The sequence below is a fragment of the Dermacentor silvarum genome, chromosome 4 (assembly GCF_013339745.2).
Source record: "Dermacentor silvarum isolate Dsil-2018 chromosome 4, BIME_Dsil_1.4, whole genome shotgun sequence".
Classification (NCBI taxonomy): domain Eukaryota; kingdom Metazoa; phylum Arthropoda; class Arachnida; order Ixodida; family Ixodidae; genus Dermacentor; species Dermacentor silvarum.
This window is the reverse complement of record NC_051157.2, coordinates 183,379,811-183,405,083: the sequence shown is the minus strand read 5'-3', so window position 1 is coordinate 183,405,083 and position 25,273 is coordinate 183,379,811. Positions and strand designations below refer to the sequence as shown.

General features: G+C 46.3%; 1 protein-coding gene across 1 annotated transcript in view; it reads left to right on the top strand.

Annotated features, from left to right (window-relative positions):
• LOC125944608 (uncharacterized) overlaps positions 1–24,231 on the top strand; it is a 38,425-nt gene extending 14,194 nt beyond the window's left edge. Inside the window, exon 3 of the mRNA XM_049665122.1 lies at positions 24,135–24,231. The gene's annotated coding sequence lies outside the window, so the exon portion shown is untranslated. The remainder of the gene's footprint in view (positions 1–24,134) is intronic.
• Positions 24,232–25,273: the final 1,042 nt, after the last annotated feature.

The window sequence follows — 25,273 nt, the reverse complement described above, 5'->3', positions numbered from 1 at the left end:
GGCCGTTATTGGCATGTGTCCAGCTCGTGTGAGTGTCGCCGATCATCATACTTCTGTTTTATTCTGTCCTAGAACACTGCCCTCACGACCTAATCCTGGGACTTGACTTTCTCTCAGCCCATTCCGCCTTGATAGACTGTTCTGCTGGTGCCCCAATGAAAATGATTGCCCCCGACCTTCCGCCCCAGTGTGCCAATGAACTGCGTTGCCTCCTTGCCTCGTACTGGGATTTATTCGACCTTACTGGGACGAATTCGTCCAAATGCCACTTCGGTCGTCGTGAAATTTCTGTGCTCGGACATCTCATCAATTCTTCTGGTGTACGTCCTGATCAAGATAAAATCCGGGCAGTGAAGGACTTTCCCGTGCCAGCGTGCGCCAAGGACGTTCGCAGCTTCTTGGGCCTCTGCTCCTACTTTCGTCGGTTTGTCCGCAATTTTGCGGACATTGCACGCCCTCTTACTCAGCTCCTCAAGAAGGACGCTGCCTTCATTTGGGGCCGTGAGCAAGCTGGTGCTTTCACTGAGCTGATCCGGCTGCTTACTTCGCCTCCCATTCTCGCTCACTTTGACGCATCAGCTCCAACAGAAGTCCGTACCGATGCCAGCGGCCACGGTATTGGAGCTATCCTGGCCCAGCAACAACAAGGTCAAGAACGTGTTATTGCTTACGCCAGCCGCCTTCTTTCCCCTGCTGAGCGCAACTATTCTACCACTGAGCGCGAGTGTCTGGCTCTCGTTTCGGCAGTGGGAAAATTTCGCCCCTATTTGTACGGCCGGCAATTCACAGTCATCACTGACCACCACGCTCTGTGTTGTCTCTGTGTGTGGCGCCTTGGCCGCTGGGCTCGGCGCCTTCAAGAATACAACTACTCAGTTGTATAAAAGACCGGCCGGTTACACCAAGATGGGGACTACTTGTCGCGCCATCCTGTCGACCCACCTGACGTTTCTATGGCTGACATTCCTGTCACCGTTCTCTCTTTGAGTGCTTTTCACGATATCGGAACGGAACAACGCCGGGACGACTTCTTACAAGACCTTATTCACCGGCTGACTTCAACTACGCCCCACCCTTCCCTTCGAATGTTTTAACTCCACGATGGCATATTGTACCGCTGTAACATGCGCCCTGACGGACCTCACCGACTCTTAGTTGTCCCTATGCATCTGCGCCGGACTGTTCTCCCCCAGCTTCATGATGTGCCGACTGCCGGTCACCTTGGGGTGTCACGGACTTACGACCCCGTTCGTCGGCGCTTTTTTTTTTTTTTTGGCTTGGTCTTTACCGTGACGTCTATCGTTACATCGCTGCGTGTGACCTTTGTCAACGACGAAAAAAGCCGACCACACTCCCTGCTGGCCACCTTCAACCACTTGGCGTGCCATCACAACTATTCTTTCGTGTAGGCATTGATCTTTTAGGCCCCTTTCCTACGTCTGTTTCGGGAAATAAGTGGATTGCTGTAGCAACAGACGCCAATTTTGGGCTGTCCAGAGAGCCCACGATGCGGCGCTGGAGCTTGGTCTCCCCGTCCCGACGTGGGTGCGGCCCGCGGCTTCGTCGCCTCCCTGAGAGGGGGCAACAGAGCTTCTCAGGACCTCCATTAAAGTTCTTTGTCTGTCTGTCTGTAGCAACAGACTACACCACCCGATACGCAATCACACGGGCTCTTCCGACAAGCTGTGCAACCGATGTCGCCGATTTCCTACTAGAAAACGTCATCCTCCACCACGGTGCCCCTCGACAGCTCCTCACCGACCGAGGCCGCTACTTTCTTTCTAAAGTTGTTAATGACATTCTACACTCGTGCGCGACTAAACACAAACTTGCTACTGCTTACCATCCACAAACGAATGGTCTAACCGAGCGTCTCAACCGGACCCTTACTGACATGCTGTCCATGTATGTCTCCGCTTACCATCGCGACTGGGACGTTGCATTACCATTCGTTACCTTTGCCTATAATTCTTCTCGCCACGATACCGCAGGCTTCTCTCCATTCTTCCTCTTGTTTGGCCGCTACCCTACGCTATCTTTCGACACCCTTCTGCCTGATAGCCTGCATTTCACATCAGAGTACACCCGGGACGCCATACTCCAGGCACAACAGACACGCCATATTGCCTGACGTCAACTTGTGGACTCGCAGGAAAATCAGCGGCGCTTATATGACACCTGCCATCGTGACGCCCACTACACACCTGGCGCCCTGGTTCTCCATTGGTCTCCGTCGCGACGCGTTGGCCTCTCGGAGAAGTTCCTCTCCCGCTACTCTGGCCCTTACCGCGTCTTGCGTCAAGTAACCGACGTCACCTACGAAATCGCCCCTCTTGACCCCACCGTTGCTCAGCCTCGTTCCGATGTAGTCCACGTCGCACGTCTTAAGCCGTATGATTCGAGCGCCTCCTAACCAGCACCGGGTCGGTGCTTCAGCCGCCGGAGGTCATGTGACGGAGCGATGAAGAAGACGTTTTCAGATGACTTGAATTAAGAAGATGACGCTCTGGACTTCGCGAGCTAACTATGATCTTGTCAGCCGCTGCCATTCTTGTAAATACAGTGTGAATATGTTTCTTACTTTTTTCCCCCGTAATATTTTAGTTTTTCGCACTTTGGAAGAGGTGGTCCCAAAGAGGCCTACCTTTCCGTTTTTCTACACTTACTAATAAACAACAATAGACAGTTTTAGTTTAACGTTAGCGTAATAGCGGGGTTACGTGAAATAGCGTTAGCGTTGCGCAAACGAGCTTTGCAGAAAGAGAGTTTTAGTATAGCGTGATAGCGTAGTTTACGTGCGGGACGCTATTCTATTAGGCTTTGAATTTCGCAAACATAGAGCACCTAAGTAATTCTATGTGTGTGTGCGTCCGGAAACTGCGAGAGGCAGCGCAATGGAAGCCAGGAGTGGTTGTATTTTTACTTCCCATGTCCGCGGCTCTGCAGCGAAACAGACAAGCAGTACAAGCTGTCTACCATAGCCTCCGAAATCTTCCGATCTCGGAGGCCATATGCCGTCGTCGCGCCTATCGCCCGACTTTACCTATAGGTGGCGCTCGCATCTCGGAGAAAATTTCTCTCGTTGGGCTTAGGCGCGTTTGAAACTAGAAGCGGTGTCGAAAATTCCTCAAGGTTATCCATAATACTCTGTCGTCGAAGCGGCCTGAGACTAAGCGAAAGCCGCTTACACAGTCATTTGCTACGAACGAAGTGAATTCTACAACAACGACATATTCATATCGAAGCGGGCAACCGGGACCGCCGCCATGTTTTAACGCAAACTACGTAAACCACGCAATTACGGTAACGTTAAATAGAGACTTTTAGTATTGCGGAAAATGCTTGCGTTAGCGTTAGCGTGTTACGCACGCTAAATCTTTGCGGAACGCTGTTCGATAGAGTTTTAGTACAGCGTAAGACAACGATGCGCCGCTAAGCGCAAAACCATCTAGCTGCGAGTAGTCAAAGCAGCAAACTGAGCAGTTCGACAACCAAACTAGCCGTGTGGATCCACGCCAAGCCTTGAAACGAGCCTGCATGTCAAACGCTCGGGCCGAGGGTTCCACGATGTTTGCAACGCTAAAAACTTAGCGAGCGTTTAGCGTCTCCGCTATATTTGAAAAATAGCGGACGCACGCTACTCGCAAAACTGAAGTAGCGTTCTGAGCATGCGCAGTCTGACCCCGCTATTTTATTGCGTTTAGCGTGGTGCCATTTCCGCAATACTAAAACTGTCTAATCTCTGAAATAGCGTGCGTACGCTAAACGGTATGAGTCGTTTAGCGTTCTGCGCATGCGCATTTCGATCCCGCTATTCCGGTAAGCCGGCTAATACGATAAACACGCTAAACTAAAACTGTCTAATATAACACCGGTGCCTTTTTTCGGCAATGCCATGGAATACCATAGCCGATGTCACCGAATGTTTCGCATCTCAGCGCGGTTGATGGCGCTTTTTCTAATATAGCTCATCCTTCGTTCTTAGTGCGCGCTAGTTAATTTTACTACGAATAATTACCAGCTCACCCAACTTTCCGTTCTGCAGTTCTCTGATACCATCGAATTCTATTCAGGTCTTTCGAACTCCCGCAAGACCGAAGTCTACGAGTTTCTCACACAATTTAAGTCGTGCTTGGCCTCTTCGTCTCTGCCAAACAGACCTCACCTTTCCTGACCATTCTTTCACAAAATAGCGCGAGACTGTTCAGGCACAAGTATAAAGAAAGTGCTTGATATTCGTCATCCAGCCATTCAGCTCTTCGTAATCTCGACGAAAGATTACGCTTCGGTGTCGTTTGCTAGAAACTAAATAAGGTGATGAAAAGAGATGTTTCCTCACTGCCGCGCGTCGGCTACTCCCCTGACCGGTTGGCGCATGCTCAGTACTTTTCATCCATTGAACAACAGCAGCCCTGGATACTGGCTGATTGAAGTCGACGAGCCAGACCACGTGAAAACTCAGTCTGCCATTCCGGACGGTCTGTACGAAATTCGAGTGTACCCTTTTGGCTTCTGCTCTGCTACAGCCACTCTCAGGGAATGATGGACACCATTCTCTCTGGCTTTAAGTACCACGCTAGCATGCTTGTCTTCGCGAAGAGTTTTCAAGAAACTCTTCGCGAAGAGTTTCTCAGCCCCCTCCGGAATTTTCCCGGGGGGGGGGGGGGGCTGAGCCCCCCCCCCCCCCGGAGATCCGTAGCCTACCCCCCCCCCCCCGCCCCTAAAATGTCATTACCGGAGTTCTGTAACCCACATAATTTGAGGATTCTCTTGCGTTGCCTCCACATTTTCACTTTTGTTGTGGCTAAAAGCTTACGACACCATTGTTGGCGCGGACGTGTACGGCTTTTAATTTATGCTTTCGCTTTATTTCGACAAATCCTGACAATAGGAGCACAAGCGCATTAGAAGCACCAGCGGCGGCTACCTCATCCGTGTTTTTTTAAAAATTCCGCTAAGAACACTACGCACAGACACAATACATTTAAATATATACAAAGGACAAGGTTTATTATATTTTTTTAAAGAGAAGGAGGTAGCCAACTAAATGGATAGCCTATACCTAGAGAATGAATATGTTGATGTATGTTCACCTCACTTCAAATTACTTGGCGCGCTTTTTTGACCCTGAAAAAAACCTGCAGATTTCAGTGACCCCTTCGGCAGACTCTTCTATCAACGGCGTGTAAAAAGCACGTGAGTGATATGTGTCGCAATATTGATTCTCTTTCCAGTAGGCAATGCTAACGACTGGCGACAAAATAAAAGAAAAAAAAAGCTCTTCTAATTTTTTACAACATTTACGCATTAGGGATGGAAACATTGCATCTTGCATGCAGAGGCCATAAATTCGGGGTGTTTCAGCAAACACTTTCAAAAAAATTTTTAAAGGTTGCCTGTGGCAGATAGCACAATTCTAGTTCATGAGCTGGTCTACTCGAAGAGGTGTACATTACTTGCACAAAGAATTGAAATGCATAATCGACTAATTAAAAAATCACCAATTAGGTTTCTAACATATTACCTATGGCCCGTGTTGTAATCTACAAATTCTAGCCGTGGAATTCGCAAGGCGGATGCACTAGGAACTAATTCTCAGGATGGCACCAGTTTCGAGATATTAATTCCCGAACATTGCGGAGAAATGCATTGGCGTTCCAGTTACTTTTGCGCTTACCCGCCGTGGTTGTTTAGTGGCTATGGTGTGTGGGGGAGCACACGCTGCCACCTTCTCCCGCGGGCGCTCGCCCGTCGCCGGCGCACGGAGCGCCCGCGACAGCAGCCGGGTGGACATCTCGTGCGCGCACACCGCGCGCTGCGGGAGCCGGGCGAACACGGGAGAAATGCACTTTGCCCTCTCCCGGTTCTCGCTCGCCTCTCGCGACGCGCGTGCCGCGCGGGAAGAGGGAAAGCATCCGGCGGGCGAGGAGGACACTCCCCTCGCGGAAAGGCAAAAAGGCATAAAAGAGCGCGACCGAGAGACCCCCGGGCTCTCTGACCTCGCTTGACCTTCTGCCTGGACGGATTTTTACCTGCTGAAAGCCGTGAGTGACCTCGTTCGCGTGACTACCACACGCGACGAGGCAAGCCTATTTTATTAGTTGTTATACAGAGCGGACTTCCCTCTACAAGTGTGTTTTATTGCTGACAGCAATAAACGTTGTTGAGTTGACTCGCTGGTTGCCTTATTCGCCCGAACCCTACGTAGCTGCGATTACACGCGCTACGGGTTGGGGAAGACCCCCACAGGTGTTGGACTGCTAAGCATGAGGTCGCGGGATCAAATCACGGCCACGGCGGCTGCATTTCGATGGGGCGAAATGCTAGAACACCCGTATGCTTAGATTTAGGTGCACGTTATAAAGTATCCCAGGTGGTCTAAATTACTCCAGAGTCCTCCACTACGGCGTGCCTCATAATGAGATCGTGGTTTTGGCACGTAAAATCCCATAATGTGTTGTTTTCATACTTTTGTGTTTTGATGCATAAAACGACGGTTTGTTGAGAAAGTGACTGGCACGCCAATGTATTTCTCCGCAAAGTTAGAGAATTAATATCTCGACACTGGTGTCAGCCTGAGATTTAGTTCAATGTGGATCCGCACTCCACGGCTAGAATTTCTAAATTGCAACATGGGCCATAAGGTGGGCCAACATGGTCCATAAGGCATGAGGCCATGGGCCATAAGCCAAAAACTTAATTGGTTAATTTTGTAAATTAGTCGATTATGCATTCCAATTTTTTGTGCACGTAATGCCCGCCTCTTCGAGTAGACGAGCTCATGAACTAGAATTGTACTATCTGCCACAGGCCACCTTTAAAAATTTTGGAAACTGTTCCCTGCAACACCTTGCATATAGAATTCACTCAGTAATCGAAATGATGCCAAGCCGGATTCACTCAAAATCAGAATAAAAGAAGTCTAGAAGTCATGCGCAGCAGCGCTTATACTCGGACTCAAAGTACTAAAAAAATAAAAAGGAGTGCAGTTTGGCCGAGAAGGCGAAGCAGTATTAGTGATAGCGAAGTAGAAGACAATTACACGAAGGAAGATTCTTACCGTGTAAATCCGTGTAAGGATCGCACTTGTGTGAGGGCCGCACCCATAACTTGACAGCCAATATTAAAAAAAAAGATATCTAACCGAGAAGCAATTGCGTTCCATGCGCCGATTCTAATCGGGCTCAACAGCGAATTGTTGCGTGCAGCGTTCTTTCGCGCGTCGCTACTGGATGTCGAGAGGAGGCGATCGCGGAGGTTTACGGCGGATTTGATACTCGTAGTTGGAAAATGAGCTCAACTGTCCCGGTCCCATGAAAGGCTCGTCAAAATCGCGACAAAAAAGTGTGGCCCTTACACGAGTCTATACGTTAGTTACAGCGACCATATAAATTGTAGTAAAAATTCACCTAAAATTAAAATAGGAGGCATAGTGTAATGCACGGACCATGTAAACCAGTAAATACCTCACTGGATGACCTCCAGCAATCGCTTTCACAACGCAAGCATTGTGAAGAACGCCGGCAGCGGAGGCGAACGGTTCGTACAGCCGCGCGATTCACCGCAACTCTGAAAATCAGATTCATCATCATTATCTGCCTATTTTTATGTCCACTACTGACGGCCTGTGTGAGTGATCTGCGATGACCTCTGTCTCTTAACTCTGCAACCCTAGGGGCGCAGAAAGACAGCCCGGCAAGGAAGACAGCGCGCGTGAAGTTAGCAGCCATCTCTGGTCGCCCTTTATCATTGCACCCACCAATGGTTACTAACAATTAGATATGGCACGCGGGCCCCATAAGCGTCAGCCGCGCACAGTCATTCACAGCTATACGGCAGGGCTAGAGAAGACGCGTGCTCTCCTTCCCATTGGCGTTTGATTATGTGACCTACAACTAACCCGAATATTGAGCGGGTGGGAAATATTGCCATCAAGCCGCCATCCTTTTCGGCTTACTGTTGCGTGCTTTTTCCCCGCATCCACAGTGTATGGGTAGCTCATTTATATCGCTTTTGGATTTGATGCGGAACATCACGGTGACGACAACCGCGACAATTTGCCTGAAGTGTCGATATAAGTGCATTCGCCATAAAGCTAGAAATAGAAAATTGTTAGATAGAGGGTATATATATATATATATATATATATATATAGTAGTAACTGGATTTTTCAATGGGCCAATATATATATATATATATATATATATATATATATATATGGGTAGGTTTCGACAAGCTGGTCGGCATCCCCCCCCCCCCCCCCCCCGGAAAAACGAAAACTTTCCTGGCCACTACCCTCTTTATCTGTTCCCGTCAATGATAACATCGGATTTCACTAATATAACCCCAGTGGCTATCTGCTGGTCTTATGACGAAATCAGGCACCATTGCAATCAAATTGTCCAACGGGGCAAGAGAATAAGGCACGGCCTACCGGAGGAACGCGCAGGATTGTCGTGATCGCTGCCACACCGAGCGCAGCAGTGATGGCGTAAAGCCACAGGCGCAGCGGTAGGATGGCGGCCAACTGCTCGGCTCCCGGCCCGAAGTCCGCGGCCGGCACAGCGTACACGAAGTCAAGGCTAGTCAGGTAAGCCGCCTCCATGAACAGAAAAGCACGGAACCGCCCGAGTTCCAGGGCTAGGTCGCTGAGGTGCACGTCGAAATGCCTGCGTGTGACACGAGGCGCATGCGGCTTCAAGCTGCCCGACAGAAGCCCGCTAGACCGTCGTTTGTTTCAATCTCTTGAAAGGCTACATGAGAGAACGATTCAAAGGCAAACAGCTGAGCGCATGGTTTTCGGGCAGCCTATAAGGAGAAATGAAAAGGAGCCAAGATTTACGACCAACCGCGATTTGTCACGAACATAAATCGTGGCAAATCAGAATTGATCATACATTTTCGCACCAGTCGCTTTCCTCTAGAACCACGAGCCCCGATGTTCGCGTTTCAATCGTTGACCATAGCACAGACTCGATTACTCACCGAATGCGACCTCAGTTACAGCGCCGCAACCGACGTATGCAAATAAAGGTGAGGTCCAGAACAAACACCAGAAGCGCTCTTTTCCTTTGTGTCTGCCTTAGCTGATATTCGTCTTCTTTTTTTAATACGTTAGCATTAGGCGTGTCAAAGTGCAAAAAAAGATTATGCGAAGTGTGAGAAGCCGGTCACGTAGTAGAGGTAGAGCGAAGAGCGTGTATGTATTATATATATATATATATATATATATATATATATATATATAGTTGAAACAATAGAAGCACTTACGAAAAACCGGCCTTCGCTGGTGTTAAGACACTCTTGATGGAGGCCGGACCCCGGCCGAAACGTCTGTAAATACCTGTTATTTGTTTGCACTGGTATATGTATATACGAGAAGAAAGGTAACCGTGGTGGCGCTGGCTAACACTCGCCGGATTAGTTCTAGCTGTAAAAACATAAATACCCCAGAAAGTGCATCGGAAAACGGCTCCGCGGTAGCTCAATGGTGAGAGCATCGCACGCGTAATGCGAAGACGTGGGTTCGTTCCCCTCCTGCGGACAGTTGTTTTTTCATCCGTTTTCATTTCCATTAATTTATCATTTCTTTAGTTCAATTAGTAAGTACAAGTAATTTCCCCTATGTTGTCCTTGGTGTCATTGTTTGTTGGCTTCTTATGATATATATATATATATATATATATATATATATTCAACTACTTCTGTGCCGGCTCCTGTTATTCTTTACTTCACTTCACTGTTATCTTTACTTCACTTCTAACACGCATTTATAACATGCGTGTTGGAAGGAAACTGGCCAAATACCAATACCAAGATTTTTCTTCCTTGTAAAATGTAATGTCTCTCATAGCTAAGCACTAAGGGAATGTTAAGTGTTTCGTGGAGCATCATACACAAACTTCGTGTGTTGAAATTTCAGACATTCTTTTTACGCAAAGTTTATGGACAGACACTGCGCATATACGCATTGCAAAACCGGTAGACCCCTTCAATGTTACATAGCTTGCGATATCCACGCCGCAAATTTTCACGACTCGCGGTTTTGAAGAAGAAACTGCCGTTCAGACATGACAGTAAAAAGAAGCCGACATATCCTTCAATAAGTACGGCTCGAGCCACCAATACCCCAAGCATGCACGAAGGGAAAGAGCACACGCAGCAGCCAAGCGAGCGCCGTCCTGGCCGTAACGTCACTCGTAGAGGGCGCCACTTCTCGCCAATAATACCATGGATGGCGTAATAGTTCAGCGGAAATCCGCTAGGTGGAGATAAGTAATTAAAGGGAAACTGAGACTTCCACCCAAATGTAACAATTTGCTACAATGGAAACCCAACCGGGTTCCTCGGTTGGGTTTACCTTGGTTGGACCATACACTTGCCTTTGCTTCGAGTTGTCGACAAATTCGACTTCGCCCTGCCATCTGCTAGCCGCCTGGTTAGCTCAGATGGTAGAGCGGCTGCCCCGGAAAGGCGGTGGTTCCGGGTTCGAGTCCCGGACCAGGACGAATTTTTCTTCAACAGCGAGGCTTTCTTTCGAGGAACCCGGTTGGGTTTCCATTGTAGCAAATTGCTACATTTGGGTGGATGTCTCAGTTTCCCTTTAATACCATGGAAGAAGAGGAAAAAAAGAGGGAGCGTCACGTGACAATCTTGAAGCCTAGTCATAAAAAATTTAGAGGAATGGGATGATGGGGAATAGGCCCTCACGTGATAGGCAAGCGGTAGATTTTACTCGGCTCGCTTCGGTGGCTTCGGTTTCGCCTGCTGCGGGGGTTTCGGAATATGCGCACATACTCGGCGTGGCAAACGCGCGCCGAGGTTAGTGAAGGAATTCGAGTTTGTGAAGCAGTTGAGTCTCGCCGCTTAATTAGCAGACAGGCGCCAAGGCTGTTGCGAACGAAGGCGTCGGTTAACCGGCATTGCGCCCAACAACCCGGGAGGACCACCTCAAGGGCGACTGATTGCGTTTCGGTGTGGTTTCAGGGAAACGAGGGAACCTTTCGCCAACCGTGTGAAGGCAACCAAGCCACCTTTCCGACGACGATTCGTTGCGTTTGACGACGTCTTCTGGGAAACAATGATGCCTTTCGCCCCCGCAAAATGTGCAGGCGATTAAGCGAGCGTACCGGGTCCGAAGCGACTGTTTCCCTACGGGAAAAAATTCGTCCCGTCTTGTGCCCAAGGATGGACTGGCGAGCCGGAGACTCCGAACATACTTAGGGCTGTGCCGGCCCGTAGTTAAGGTAGCGCAGTCGACACTGTTGCTCGGGATCTGCTCAAAGCCTTCGGCCTCTTAGCAGACCGGCGAGAACTCCCGTCAGCAGCAGGCGCACCTGCATGATGAAGTGTTGTGTGCCAGGATGCCCTAATCGAACAGAAAAACTGCGCGATGGTCTGTCCTTCCATAGGTAAGCACAATGAACGTTATTTATGAAAATGCAACTGCAATATTCGCGATCGTTAGTGACTACGTGCTCGTGTGAATTATAACTGACGAAATAGTGGTGCAATACTATTCAAGCCATTTTTTTCCAACTTTGTCTTAATTCCCACTAAGTGCTAAATATTTATTTCTCCTTAAAGTACTTTTATCAGCTAGCGTACACTGCTAAAAAGCCCACGATGTGAAACTATTTATTGTCGAATAATTACATTTTCTGCTATAAAAATTATTATTGACTGAATTTTGTATGTATTTCTTGTGGCTGAAAACAATCAAACTTGCAATAAAACTAATTAATTGAAGAAACCATGAAAGATTAGTCTTCACATAACATACCAAATTTTGCAATAGTCACCAAGAACAATAATTTTGTAGAGAATATTCTGCTCGTAGTGACTCGGCTTGTGAGTGCAAAGTTGAAAAATCATGTTGCAAAGTTCAATCACTCCCCATGTTGAGGCTAAATATCATTTTCTTTTTTTTTTTCAGAAGATATGATGTTGGTTGACATATTTTAAACAACAGGTAAATGACAGTTGAGATGAAATAACACACTCTTACTTTAAATTACAGGAGTGAACATCATTTTCATTAATTTATTAGTAGTACCCTGAAGGCCTGGAGGCATTACAAAGGGGGCATTACATTACATTATGTATGTGTTACAGCTATATATTTGATATTTTTGTGTGAAACATGCACTGCAAAGTTACTACAGCTCCATTTTCCCCAAGATTCAATTAGCTGTATGTGTATTTTACAAGCACACTTAGATCAAACATAGTTTTCTACACAAGGAGATGCGGTGTGTAGGGAAAGCATGCACAGATCATGCGAGGTCTTTTGCATGACTCTGCAAAGGTTGTGTAAATGCATTCCACAGCAAATGTTATTGTTGGACCTTAAAAATATCTGGTGGGTTATTCTTTAACTGCAGACGCTTGCAAATTTAAGGACGATGCCACAGCAATGCGTCAACCTTAAAGTGAAGCAGCTACATCCACGGGAACATAACAGCATCGAGTTGAGCCAGTAAGTTGATGCACAGCTGTATATGCAGCCATAATGCATGTTCCCAGTTTGATCCTACCTTTTTCATGACTGTGGTAGATGTACCCCACCATTCCTGAAGTGAAATATGCTTTTCTTATATTCAGGCAGGTCTCTCTCAAGCCACAATGGATATGGACGTCTCTGAGGGCTTGTCTGATTGATGTGCTAGCAGAGGGTACTGCTACATCTGCTAGCGCGTCCTTGACTGATTCAGACATCGCTGATCAGCCTTCCGAAATCCAACATGTCCTGGCATGTTTGATTGTCGTAATGATCACAGAGCTTGCTTAAGACATTTTCTCACATGTGTGCCTTGGTTCATTCATGTTATGATCTGCTTTGCAAAAATCTGGTGTTTCCCTGTAATATATATTTTGTATTTCACCTTTAAAGTAATTATTTAAGTTTCAAAAATGCATATGAGACTCTCATACAGCTTTTTGTAAGATGTTTTCGACAGATTTAAAAGATCTATTAGTAATCCTCAGAATGAAGAGAAAGATAGAACTGTTCAACCTATCATTGGCTACATTGCAGCCCTTTTTTGACACAGGTGACAAGCATAATGAGTTCAAATTTCATTGTTAACACTGGCAAAAGCAAGTGCTAATGAATGAAAGCCATATATGCTACATCATAATCTCATTTTAGTCAATCTAGGATAAGTACAAGATAAGGAAAATAAAACAAACTGCAGCAAAGCAGTGTTATGTAAGATGAAAAACCACTTTTTTTCAGTAAGTTGGAATAAGGAAAACACACTCTTTCTCTGAATTAAACTCCAGCCATGTCCTCTCATTACGCACATTATTAACACCCTTGCTAGGCTCAAACATTTGCAACCGAAATAAAATTTATAACATGCCAACTGTGCTGGTAAGTTTTATCAACATTTTTTGGGAGAGTAGATAAAGAATACAGTATATAGCCACAGCCACTGATCTCCCTAACAATTTCCTGCTTGCTGGTCATTATTGTGCTTAAATTTTAAATGAAGCCAATGGTGTCGCTATTAGTCCTGGGTTTTAGCTTCAACTGTGCATCTGGTGTTTCGTTTGCACGGTCAGCAATTTCAAGTTATGTTGCAGTAAGCAGTCCCTCCTCATCGCACTTGGTGTATTTTGTCCAGTCTCCCAGTCCAAGGCCCTCCAAGACGCTCAAGGGTGAAGCTTCTGCAGCACTGCCTACACACAACCCAGTGACACCTCGAACAGCAAGGCATACTATGGTGAGGATAATACTCGACCACTACAATTTTTACATACTTGTTTCCTTAGGTAACTGCAAGTGAAATAGCATATATTTTTGTGGCAACTCTTTAATAGCTGAAGCATAATAAATGTCACTCAGTGAACCGCACTTGGACACTAACATTTATGATCATGGCAACCATCTAATTAAATACTGAAACATTCATATTCGTCCGCAGCGGTATGAGTTTCCTGAGAGTTTGCATTAAACACCAATTAGCGGTCAATAATCCGTTTTAAATTTCTCTTTTCCGTTCAAATGACACAATAACTAGAAGACCAACAGGTTTTTCACAATTTTCTATGCTCTTTATATGTTCGATCGGTCACAATGAGCGGTGATATATGAGCTCAGTATATTTTGCCCACTCAAATTAAAGGCTTCTGTGAAACATCTCTTATTGAACTATGCTACATTGGCCTCTTCTGTGTTAGTTGTTTTGTACTTCTACCTTTCCTGCCTGGGCCCAGATGGGCCTGCAGTATTTAGCAAATAAATAAAAAAACAAAATTAATTGGCACTAGCAAGCTCGTGTGGATGGCAGTTTTATGCTCCCACAGTTTTTAAGTTCACAAAAGTGTAAACGGAAACCGTCGTGACCAAGGTAATGACCTAAAATTAAGCATTATATTCATAGGTTGCACAAGAGTGTATGCCACAACAATAAGGACTTTGTTCTGCGTACGTGCTTTGTGTCATGTTGGTCGCTCATTAACCTGTTACAGCGTGTGATATTTTGCAGCCACAGCCAGCAGAAGACGCACCTGAAAAGGCCTTTCTGAGGCATGAAGTATGGCGTTACATAATTACAAACTGCGACCAAGAAGAATATGAAGACTCTACGGCAATCCCATCAACAGCTTTTTCAAAAGGTTGCTCATCTCGAAGATGTCATGGAAGCTTTATCTGACAATCGCATTCTAGGAAATGAGGATGTCGCCATATTGCAGAGTCTTGGTGGGGCAAAAAGACTTGCTCATGCGTCAACTGCCACATAAGTCTGGTGCCAGCAATGTCACCCGCTTACTCGCCAGAGCTAAGGCCATTTGCACTGACTTTGCATTTTTATTCCCCTAGAGCATACAGATATGTACGAGCTGTTTTCAACACATGCCTCCCGCATCCAAAGACACTGTGTAAATGATATAAATCCATTGATAGGGCTGCTGGCTTTTCAAAAGAGGCAATGACTGCATTGGCTATCAAGGTAAAGCACGGATCTCCACATTATGCAATCTGGTTGTGGATGAGATGGCCATTCAGAGAAGTGGTGTGGGATGGGAAAAGCTTCCATGGATATGTTGACATGGGCATTGATGTCGATTATGACAGCTTTCCAGTTGCCAAAGATGCATTTGTTTTAATGCTTGTTGCAATCAATGGCCGACGGAAGCTGCCGATTGGCTACTTTCTAGTGCATGGCCTTGATGGTGAGCAGAGGCGCAATTTGGTGCTGCAAGCTACTAGCTCCACTCACGAAAAAGGTGCACACATTGTGAGTTTGACCTGCAATGGCGCTGCAGCGAATTTGTCATTGCTGCACAGCCTTGGCTGCAAGATGGACCTGACTGAGCTGGATGCTTCTTTTCCGCATCCAGTGACAAAGCTTTTCCTTGCCATGTTGGATCCCTGTCACATGTTGAAGCTACTGCGGCACGCCCTGTTTGATAAAAAGGCTATTGTGATACGAACAAACAGTTCATATTGTTGAAACACATTGATGAGCTGCATGAAATCCAGTACACAGAGGGCCTACATTTGGCAAACAAACTTAGGCAAGCACATATTACCTGGAAAAAACCAGCCCATGAAAGTCTCATTGTTGGCTCAAACGTTTAGTCAAGCAGTAGCAGATGCTGTTAGTGACTGCAGAGCTCAAAAAACTCAAAATTTTCAAATTCTTTGCCAACAGAAGAGTTTATCAGACATGTCAACAAAGCATTTGACATTTTAAATTCAAGACATCCAAGGCAAAAAGAATAGAAAGGACTGCTGTGTCCTGAAAATGTGGCTCCTGTCACTGCGTATGTCAAAGAAAGAACTTATATGTCAAAGAAAGTTTGCTGGCTTAGGGAGTCTGCAGCTGGTAAACTAATGACAGGGACCAACCAAAAGACAGGCTTTATTCGCTTTGTGGTGTGCTTAGACAACCGTCTATACAACCACTTGGCCTAGAAAATCGCCTATTAGCATATCTTCTGACTTCCAAGCTCAGTCAGGACCACCTTGAGTTACTTTTTGCTGCAATGAAATCATTTGGGGGCTGCAATGACAACCCAACAGCAAAGCAGTTTGCAGCAGCATTGAAGCGTCTGATAGTTCGCAATGAGGTCAAGGACAATGATGGCGGAAATTGCTTTCTATTGGAACACATCGAAATTCTTTTTGTACGCTCCTCTGAAAAAATCCTACTCCATCGATGTAATTAACCTCACTGCCCCTCAGAGAAGCCCTGCAGCCAGTGAACCACTCACAGAAGCAATTTTACAGGATCATGGTTACTCTGCTGACGCAGGCAGGGTGTCTGAGCTTGGGTGCCTGTGTCTCGCAGTACTGGAAGAATTGCTACACAAGTTTTCTCGTGGGTGAATTATGTTCATGATAGCCCACACAATTAATTCCTTTATCCATCAACTTCAGCTGTCCCACCAGGTTTTATGTTAATGCATTTGTTTTTTGAGTTACTTTGTAAAGTGCATATATTGTTCAAGAGCGTTGTATGGAGATGTTAAACTTTTATAGAGGGAAAATGTGATACGTTATTGTAAATTCTGCAAGTACATGTTTGTTGTCTTGCTGAATGCTGTAGCTTGAATCACCTGCATGCAAATTATGCTTTAACAATTGTTCTGTTCAGCCCAAGCTAAACAGTGTGGACAATGACGGTAGGTTAGCTGGCCTACATTTCACTAGAGCAAACTGTGTGATGACATGGACATGCTGTGAATGCTCTCAATGGATTATGTGTGAGCTAAGTATACGCTTGAGGATGACAATGTTTTTTTAATGTTTATCTTGTATATATTTTACCTGACCTTTGTGGAAATCTGCCACTGTTACCTGGAGTACCGTTGGTTTTACTATTTTTGAAATAATTTAATGTGCTCACTCTGTTCATTTGCTTTACAATAGCCTTTTATGATGCCAGATTCACTGTAACCACAAATATTTGGTGTATACCACTCAATGAGTGTTTTAACATATTCTTGATAAAAGCGCAAAGAAGACACGGACGGAGGCGGAAGAAGACAGGACGAGCGCTAACTCACAACTAAATCTTTATTGGGAATAACAAACATATATATAAGTGATTGCAAAAACCGTAGCAAAGAAAACATCACATGGTCAAAAGGATAGCAGTTACCAGATAAATCTAATCAGGAAATGGTGAAGCCGCTAAAATTTAAACAGTGTTTTAAATACCATGAAATATTCATTCATTTGAGGTTCACAACGTAATGGAGCCGTCGCCTCCTAATTTTGCGGTGTGTTGGCTCAGCTTCGACGGTGCTAACTTTTTTGTAGGTATGTGATACAACATAAGCTTTGTTGTACATTTTACTTGCAGCAAAATGCATTGTATTTTAATGTTGACATACTTAATTTGTGTGTCTGACCTCACATCAATTCTTTCAAATTTGACTTTGTGAACTACCACTCTTTTTTATTTCTGCATATGTATTACTTACTTTTCTGACAAGCACAATCACCGAAGCCTTTCGATATTTGTGAGGACAGCGCAGATATAAATATTATACAATTATAGCCCTGTATTGAAGGCGTTGCATACAAGGTATTGTAAGCAAAACTGCAGCTACATTCAAGGACAGCTGATCCCCATTGACCAGTTTTATTAAAGGTATCAATACTACGTGTGATATAGTTTACTTTGTATAACATTATTATACAAATGCCCTGTGGCATACAAGTATGCTAATACTGATAACGAAGAGCAGTGGCCCAATAAGTTTTCCTACTTGCTGTTTATAATTTTCTTTTGTGTATTATCTTTGCAATGTACTTCATTTAAATTATAAATGTGGCTTCCTTCTGTATTTGTGTGAAATCTTCTGGCTTCTCTAGGTGCAATAAACACTGAATAAAGAATGAAACAATTACTGTTGTCATAAAAATGTGCTTTCCATAGTACAAGTACACCAGCAACACAATGAATCCACAAGTGCAAATGAATGCTGCCATTTTTCCCTTGCCGCTATGTATTCAGTTTTCATGCCGTTTCACACTAGCAGAGGAAGAAGGGTCCCCCTGGCAGTGTTTGAATCTTGGACATAATTATGCTGTGAGGCTATACTCGCATTCGAAAACAGCTGGATAAACTCCAGATAATGCATAAATTCCGTCCATTTGCTTTATTATATAACGAAAATGGATCCCCGAGGCGCCTCTCAACAGCGTCGTCACACCTCACTATCTTGCAAAATAGTACACGTAAATCTGAATAAACGGCGACCACTTCGGCGTTTAGAATGCAGGCTAATGCTATTTATTTCTCTCAAAATAAAACACGCACACCAGAGCCTTTTATTAAGCGAAAATGCGACAAAAAGGTATCCTTCAAAAACACCTCGTTTCTTTCTAGGTAGCGTGACAAAAATCATTTCTCTCAAAATAAAACACGCACACCAGCCTTTATTAAGCGAAAATGCGACAAAAAAAAGTGTCCCTCAAAACATCTCGTTTCTTTCTAGGAGCAAGACAGCGGGATGAAAAATTAGCAAGATAATACGCACCACAGCTTAAGGTGCACAACGGCTGATTTGACGAAACTTGAGTACGTGGGAAAAATAGACCTCACTCGGGCGTCTGGACGGGTTTCGAGCCGCGAGCGCTGGCAACTCAACTAACCGCGGTGGTAAGCGCAAGTGACGCCTTGAAAATTTTCTGTCTTCATGAGTCAGACGCCCCAGTCTTGCTCCACGTTTCAAGGCATCGCATTTGAAGCGAAAAACGACGCGCGCAGTAGCAGAAAACCACCACCCGCATACGGGCCTCCAAGCCTGTGACGGCAGGCGCCACTAAAAGTTACCACGTACCAAACAATCACGAATGTTCCGGCAACCTTGTGGGCCTATTCCTACCCAAAAGGCACCGCGCACGGGGCCCCTGAGAGAGGGAGGGGTGGCTTCAGAGGAGGTTGGCTTGCCGAGGCTAGCGAAATCACGTGACACTCCCTCCTAGTACACTGTACTCCTAGTATTTTTGACCTCCATGGCTAATACGCTGAGGCGGCCAGCATTTACGGAGCGGGCCCTTCGCTCCGCTGGTTTCCTCCTCTCTCCCCCCCCCCCCCCCCCCCGCGGAGTGCGCGCAGCGGACCAGCGTTTTTGCGAAACAAGCATGGCGACGAACCGCGCGAACAGCCGCATGTCGTCGGCGTCGTATTCAAACGCGGCGCTGGCTCGCCTCCAGGCGAAGAAGCCTCAGATGTGGTTCACCACTGAAAAGGACCTCTGTATACTGCGAGAGGTTTCAGCAACAAGGCCGTTTGGCGATGACTTGAAGTGGATGACCGCGATCGAGAACCCGAAGCGAGCGCTTGGCCCCGAGCTGACGCTAACTCCAACCTTGTTCGACAGGTGGCGCAGCAAAGCCCTCAGTTTTAGGGAGCCTACATGCAACGCCGTTTTAGGGTGGTGACAACACCAACATTTTGACCGCTATTTACCGCCAAATTTGGTGGGTAGCCATTTTGGTCCCCAGTCTTTCTGACTTCTTTTTTTTTTTTTTTGTCACGCTCTGATGTACTCATGTTGACACGCAATCTACTAAATTTCTTTAATTTAGTTTTGCGCCAATGCGCACAAGAAACCTGCATACACCTTTAAGATACTAGTTGCATTTTCCTTTTATTTTAACACATCAAACTTACTTTTCTATTGCATGTCGTGCGACATATGTAAAGCAACAAGTTATAAGGCACGATGGCGTGCTCGTGGTAGCATTATCTCACGCCAAGAATGTGAACTGCATTAAGCATTGTCGTTGCCTTCCAATTCTACATAATATATAGGGTGCTTTGCGAAGTGTGCTGTAATAAAGACTGTACTTACTAGTCTTAACTAAAACATAGACGTGCCGTGTACGGCGCTCAGACGCGCCATTCGTCTCTGGCTGCCGAGGCCAAAGTTAATAAAAGAAGTTAATTAATTTCACGTCATCAAGGGTTGCAGGAAATGTGGTCTTTCGGCTGCTTCTATATTCCTCTGTCGTGTCACTAGTGATATTAGGGATGACAAAAGATTGCCAGCGACAAGTCCAGGTGAAAGCACCGTCCACTTCCGAGGAGCTTCTCTACTGCTTAAAATATGTGTCGTTCGAGTCCCGGCCTCGCGAGATGCAACATAAATCGAACAGGGAATGGTGACAGAACAGAAGAGAAGATTATTCTGCCAACAGGAGTTATCACAACCCTGGTCTTTCGCCATTTTGTGCCCCAGATTTAACCCGCCAATTTAGCTGGCGGCGGCAAGTGCCCTTACAAAGGCTTTCACCACCCTAAAACGGCGTTGTGTGTAGGCTCCCTACTCAGTTTACTCAGTTTGAAACTGAGTTCAACCGAGCGAGTGATCGGTGAGCTAAAGCTCTTCTTTTCGTGCGGCTCTTCGCTGCCCTCTCCGTTCGCCCGCTCGTTCCGCTGGCCCGTAAACCCGCTGAGCTGTAACGCTCTAATAACCCAGCGGTTGGCGCTTGAAATACTGAGAAGCGGACCCTATAGGTTAATGCGGACGCGATCGGAGTTACCCTATAACGCTCGGGCGGGGCATGGTAAAGGTTGCAAGGGGCCGGTGGCATATTGAGGTGGCGTCTTGCGTCCTTGGCACATGGGGCATGTAGGCGCTATAGACGACACGACAAACAGACAAACATACAGACAAACAGACTATAGACAAACATGTGACACGAAAGCCATTGCAGGAAATATCTGCGGACAAAATAAGTTCATTTGGATTAGAAATGCGTTATTCTGTTCGTTTTGCAACAAAGCTAGCGAGGACATGTTGAGATCATATATGATAAAGCAGACGAAATGGCATCTTCAAATCGGCCGCTTACACGGTAGCCGCTCCTTTTTGCTACTGCCGGCAGGAGGCGACAGAAGTCTGTGCTATATATAGGGCCGGCTTTGCAGACGCCATTTTTCGCTTAGACGAAAGCAGTTTCTCATTCTTGTCTTGAAAAATACGCGCGTAATTCTTCCAAGTGTTGCACTAAATGACGTGGACGCCAAAACGTGACCTTTCTGCAAAATTTTATCAGGAACAGTGCAGCGGTAAGAGGCTAAGAGCAAACTATTTTTTTCGAACACGCCAAGCGAAATATGCAGGACCCTGCTTTTTTCAGCAACCTCAACCTTCTTTAGCAACCTCATCCGCCCTCTATCATCAAACTGTTCAGCATTCCGCTCGGCGACTGTCTTCCTCTCTGATGTCACTCGGAGCGTGCAAATGAGACCACGGCAGACAAGTTAAGTTAGGGGCTCGCTCGAGGTGCCCACCGCGCCGCACACCTCGTGAATGCTCACCGGCGTTGCAGCTCGCCCAGTGTGCCCGAGAAACAGCCCTCTGGAGTCAGGAAGGCCCACGTTGGTATGGCGACCGGGAACCACGCGATGCAGGCGTACACCGAGGAAGCGCATCGCCTCAAGTAGCGCCTGCGCCGTGGGCATGCCACAGCGCTGTTCGGCGCCAGCTAAGGCGCAGTCGTACCTGCATTACGCATCACACGAAAGAAGCTTATTAATGCGACAGCATTATATGCCCCATTACGCGAAAATCCGTCTGCGTCGGCGTGGCCGAAAGATGGTACCAAAAATGGCCGACGCTGCAATGGGTAAAAACACGTCAAAAATGCTCGGATTGAGGTGACATCTCTCAGGGAGGTTCGTGCAAATAAAGTAAATTAATGGCTCTGAATAGAAAATTTAGTTCATTTCGGTCTGGGTGGGAATCAAATCCGGCCCTCCGGGGTGCGAGACGAGCGCGCTTCCCCGAAGCCACAACAGCTCCGCGGTTCTGCCTTACTAAAGGTGTGCCCAGTGCGTGCGTGATTGCACACGTGATGGCGGAGACAATGGGGAGGAGGTGGCGCCACGTCATGGGTGTGTAAAATGAGCGCGTTCGTGATGTCCCGAGGTCTACAAACGATATAATGCTTTCGCATTACCACACGTAAGCAGTCTTAAGTGTCTCTGCCGAATTTCTTTCTGTTTTCTAGGCTACAAGTGTGAAGTTAGGCATAGTGAGCATGGTTTCCGCGTTTGGCAAGACACTTCGCCGAGCAGACGCTCACAGTGAGAGAAAAGAAGTGAGGTAAAAGGGGACATACAGGGAAACACCTTTGGAGCCAACAGGGTGAAGATTACTATAAGGGTCGTCTGCATTTTTTATAAGTTAAATATATTTTTTGATCACCCATGCATGTAGAAGAGTTTTACTCCTCGAGCTGGACTACTGTGAGAGGCGGTATTTGCGCCACAAAGTGAAATGAATAACGACTAATTGTCATACTATCGCTAATCAACTTTTTTGAAATTGATTAGTCTACGCACGTCATGCAATTCACGAATTGTAGCCGGCGAGTTCGAAAGCCATATCCATTTGAAATGAATTCGGAGGATGACACCAGTATCAAGATATTCGTTCCCAAAATAAGCAAAGAAACACAGTGGTGTTCTAATTATTTATGCTAATTATTTATGACGTTTAATGCGTAAAGAAATGTTTTGGTAAATCATTGGATCAACGCTTTTTTACCGCAAGTTTGACGGCGCTTACCACAAAACTGGCTCCAGGTTAACGACTAGCTTCAAGCGAATGTGCCTTGAGAACTTACTGGATACAGTTTGTAAATTGCAATGTGCTTAAAGTAATTCAGTTAAAGAGTTGATTAGTGCAATCTTGTGAAATAGTCAGTAATGCATTTTTATTTCTTGTGCAAATAGTGTCCGGCCTCTTCGAGTCATCCAGCTGAATAAGTAGAACTGTGCTATGTGTTGTAGGCGATCGTCCAAATTCTGTTAATGCTAAAAAGAAAAAAAAAAGAAAGAAAGAAAAAGAACTAGGGGCATCTTCACACTAGTGGTGCGAAGACTGGGCAAACAGCTTACCTGGCGACCCCACCTAGCTTTATCTCGGTTCGGCCAAGTTGTTGCGAGGTTATGCTTCCAGTCTCGGCCACGTTTTGCGCAATATCACCCCGAAATCATCGACAGTACAAGGAGCAACGAACACTCGGTCATTATAGTATCCGGACGCTTCTGGACGCTCAAACGCTTTTGCTCGGTTTCGCGGGCTCGTAACTCCGGATCTTCTGCGAATCGCCGACGTTTCGCCGCCGCTTCGGCGGCGCGATACTCGGGATCGGACCGAAGTTGTCTCACTCGCTCTCGAGTAGCGGCGCGGCGGCTTTCGCGCCGCGGTTCCTCTTCTTCGGGAGTGACGCTCTTCTTCGACTTCGGGGCGATGTGCTCGGCGCGAAGACGGCCGGGTTTTTGTGTCGCCGCGGCGGCGACGCAGAGCTACATATATCCCGTGGGTCGGCGCAGTGACGTCATGGCTTAGCTGCGCCTCTGCGCAGCCGCGGCATCCACTCCGCACGGCGCGGTGACGTCATGGCTTAGCTGCGCCTCTGCGCAGCCGCGGCATCCACTCCGCACGGCGCGGTGACGTCATGGCTCGGCAAAGGAAGGCTAAGCGATGCGGAGCGCGCGACGACGTCACGGCTGACGCAGCTGTGGCGAGGCTCACGCGGTCGGCGCAGCTGAAGCGAAGCGTTGCTAGGCAACGCATGGTGACGTCATCACCAGGTGGAGGTTTTGCGGAATACACTCGACGGACCATCCTCGAGCTTAAACAGCTTCGCTAGTTCACAGAGATATGTGCCATTGCCCTTGGACCCTTTCTGCACTACCTCCATTATCGGCCCACATCTCGGGCGTACACCACCGCACTACCTCCTGTTTAAACAAATTCGCTGTTAAAAACGCTTGTTATGTGCGTGTGCTGTGTATGCGATGGCTGAACCGCAGGGCGCGTTTTGGCGACATTTTTGACGCCGGCCAGTGCATCTCGTCGGCGACAGAAAGCATCGCGCCAAAGCTGGAATGAAAACTCACCCGCTAATGAGCTTCAAACATCGCGCGTGGCTCGTCACACCACTGCCAGACTACCCTTGCATCAAGCTAGCGCGACACTTGGATTCCAACGCTTTTGTTGTTTGTTCACGGCTTTCTAACACTTGTATATGGTGTGTTTTGTGCCAGGACTACATACACTGTTTTCATTTTCGCCAAAGCGTTCACCATGTGCCCTGCTTTTTGTTTAAATTTCCTTTTTTCTGCTTTTTTTTTTTTTTTTTTTTGCAGAGCGTGTTGTCTACTGGAGTGCATCTATCGACAGTACTCATCCTTGGCTGTGCCTTTTTTTATGTGAATCCACTCTTGCTCGGGCCCGAGTATGGCCTGCAGCACACTGAAATAAATAAATAAATAAATAAATAAATAAATAAATAAATAAATAAATAAATAAATAAATAAATAAATAAATAAATAAATAAATAAATAAATAAATAAATAAATAAATAAATAGCGTATTTAACCGTACGTGACGTGAGCTGTCACTTGCTACGTGAGCACAGAGAAGGCTCCAAATACCTGGATAATGAAGGGAAAAGCAGCCCGTCTTACATAGCCGAACTTACAACACTTTTACAGCGCGACAGTTGTCCACCTTATTGGAGCAACAATTGTGTCCATTGAGTAGCACGCGCCGCATTTCATCTTGCTTGCGTAGCTCGTCTTATTACTCGCGAAATCGGCGACGATTTAATCACCGAAGGGTGGTAAGTGTGAAGTCATGTGCTTAATGCGGTGCCGTCGCAGAAACATCCTGTGAGACCTTTGGACCACTCGCGCTGTACACGAGTGGCAAGAATCAGTGTTGGGCGACACATTGATGGTAAAACTTACGTACGAAACGTGCTATGTCTGATAGAAGTTCTTATGTTATATATTGGCAGTGTCATTAATGGGAAAAAATGTCATCCACCCGACCGCACCACTTTTCTTTCTTCAACTGCGAAGTCTTTCGTAGCTAATTTGGGTGGTGCAAATGCCAGAAATTCCAACTACGAATCGAACAGTTCTTGCTATTTCATTTGTATTCGATTCGGGAATTTACTACCCGAAATTGTCGACTATTCTTTACTGATCGAATGCAAGAAGTACCAACACTCACTGGAGTATCGAAGGAGATAAATCAATTCAAGTGAGGACTATTACGAACGTGATCCTGGTGCAGGAGAGCCGAGGTTGTTGCGCCGAGGCACACGCTCCTGAGCGAACACACGGGGCAGTTTACTGCTGCTGAACGACGTCCATTATTGAATAAGAAGGCTTCGATCTAGGTAGCCTATATACGAATTTTTTATCTTAAGAGGAAGCTTATAGCTCGGGCCCAACTCCGACGCCGCCTATTCAAACACATGTAAAACGCAAAAATTATT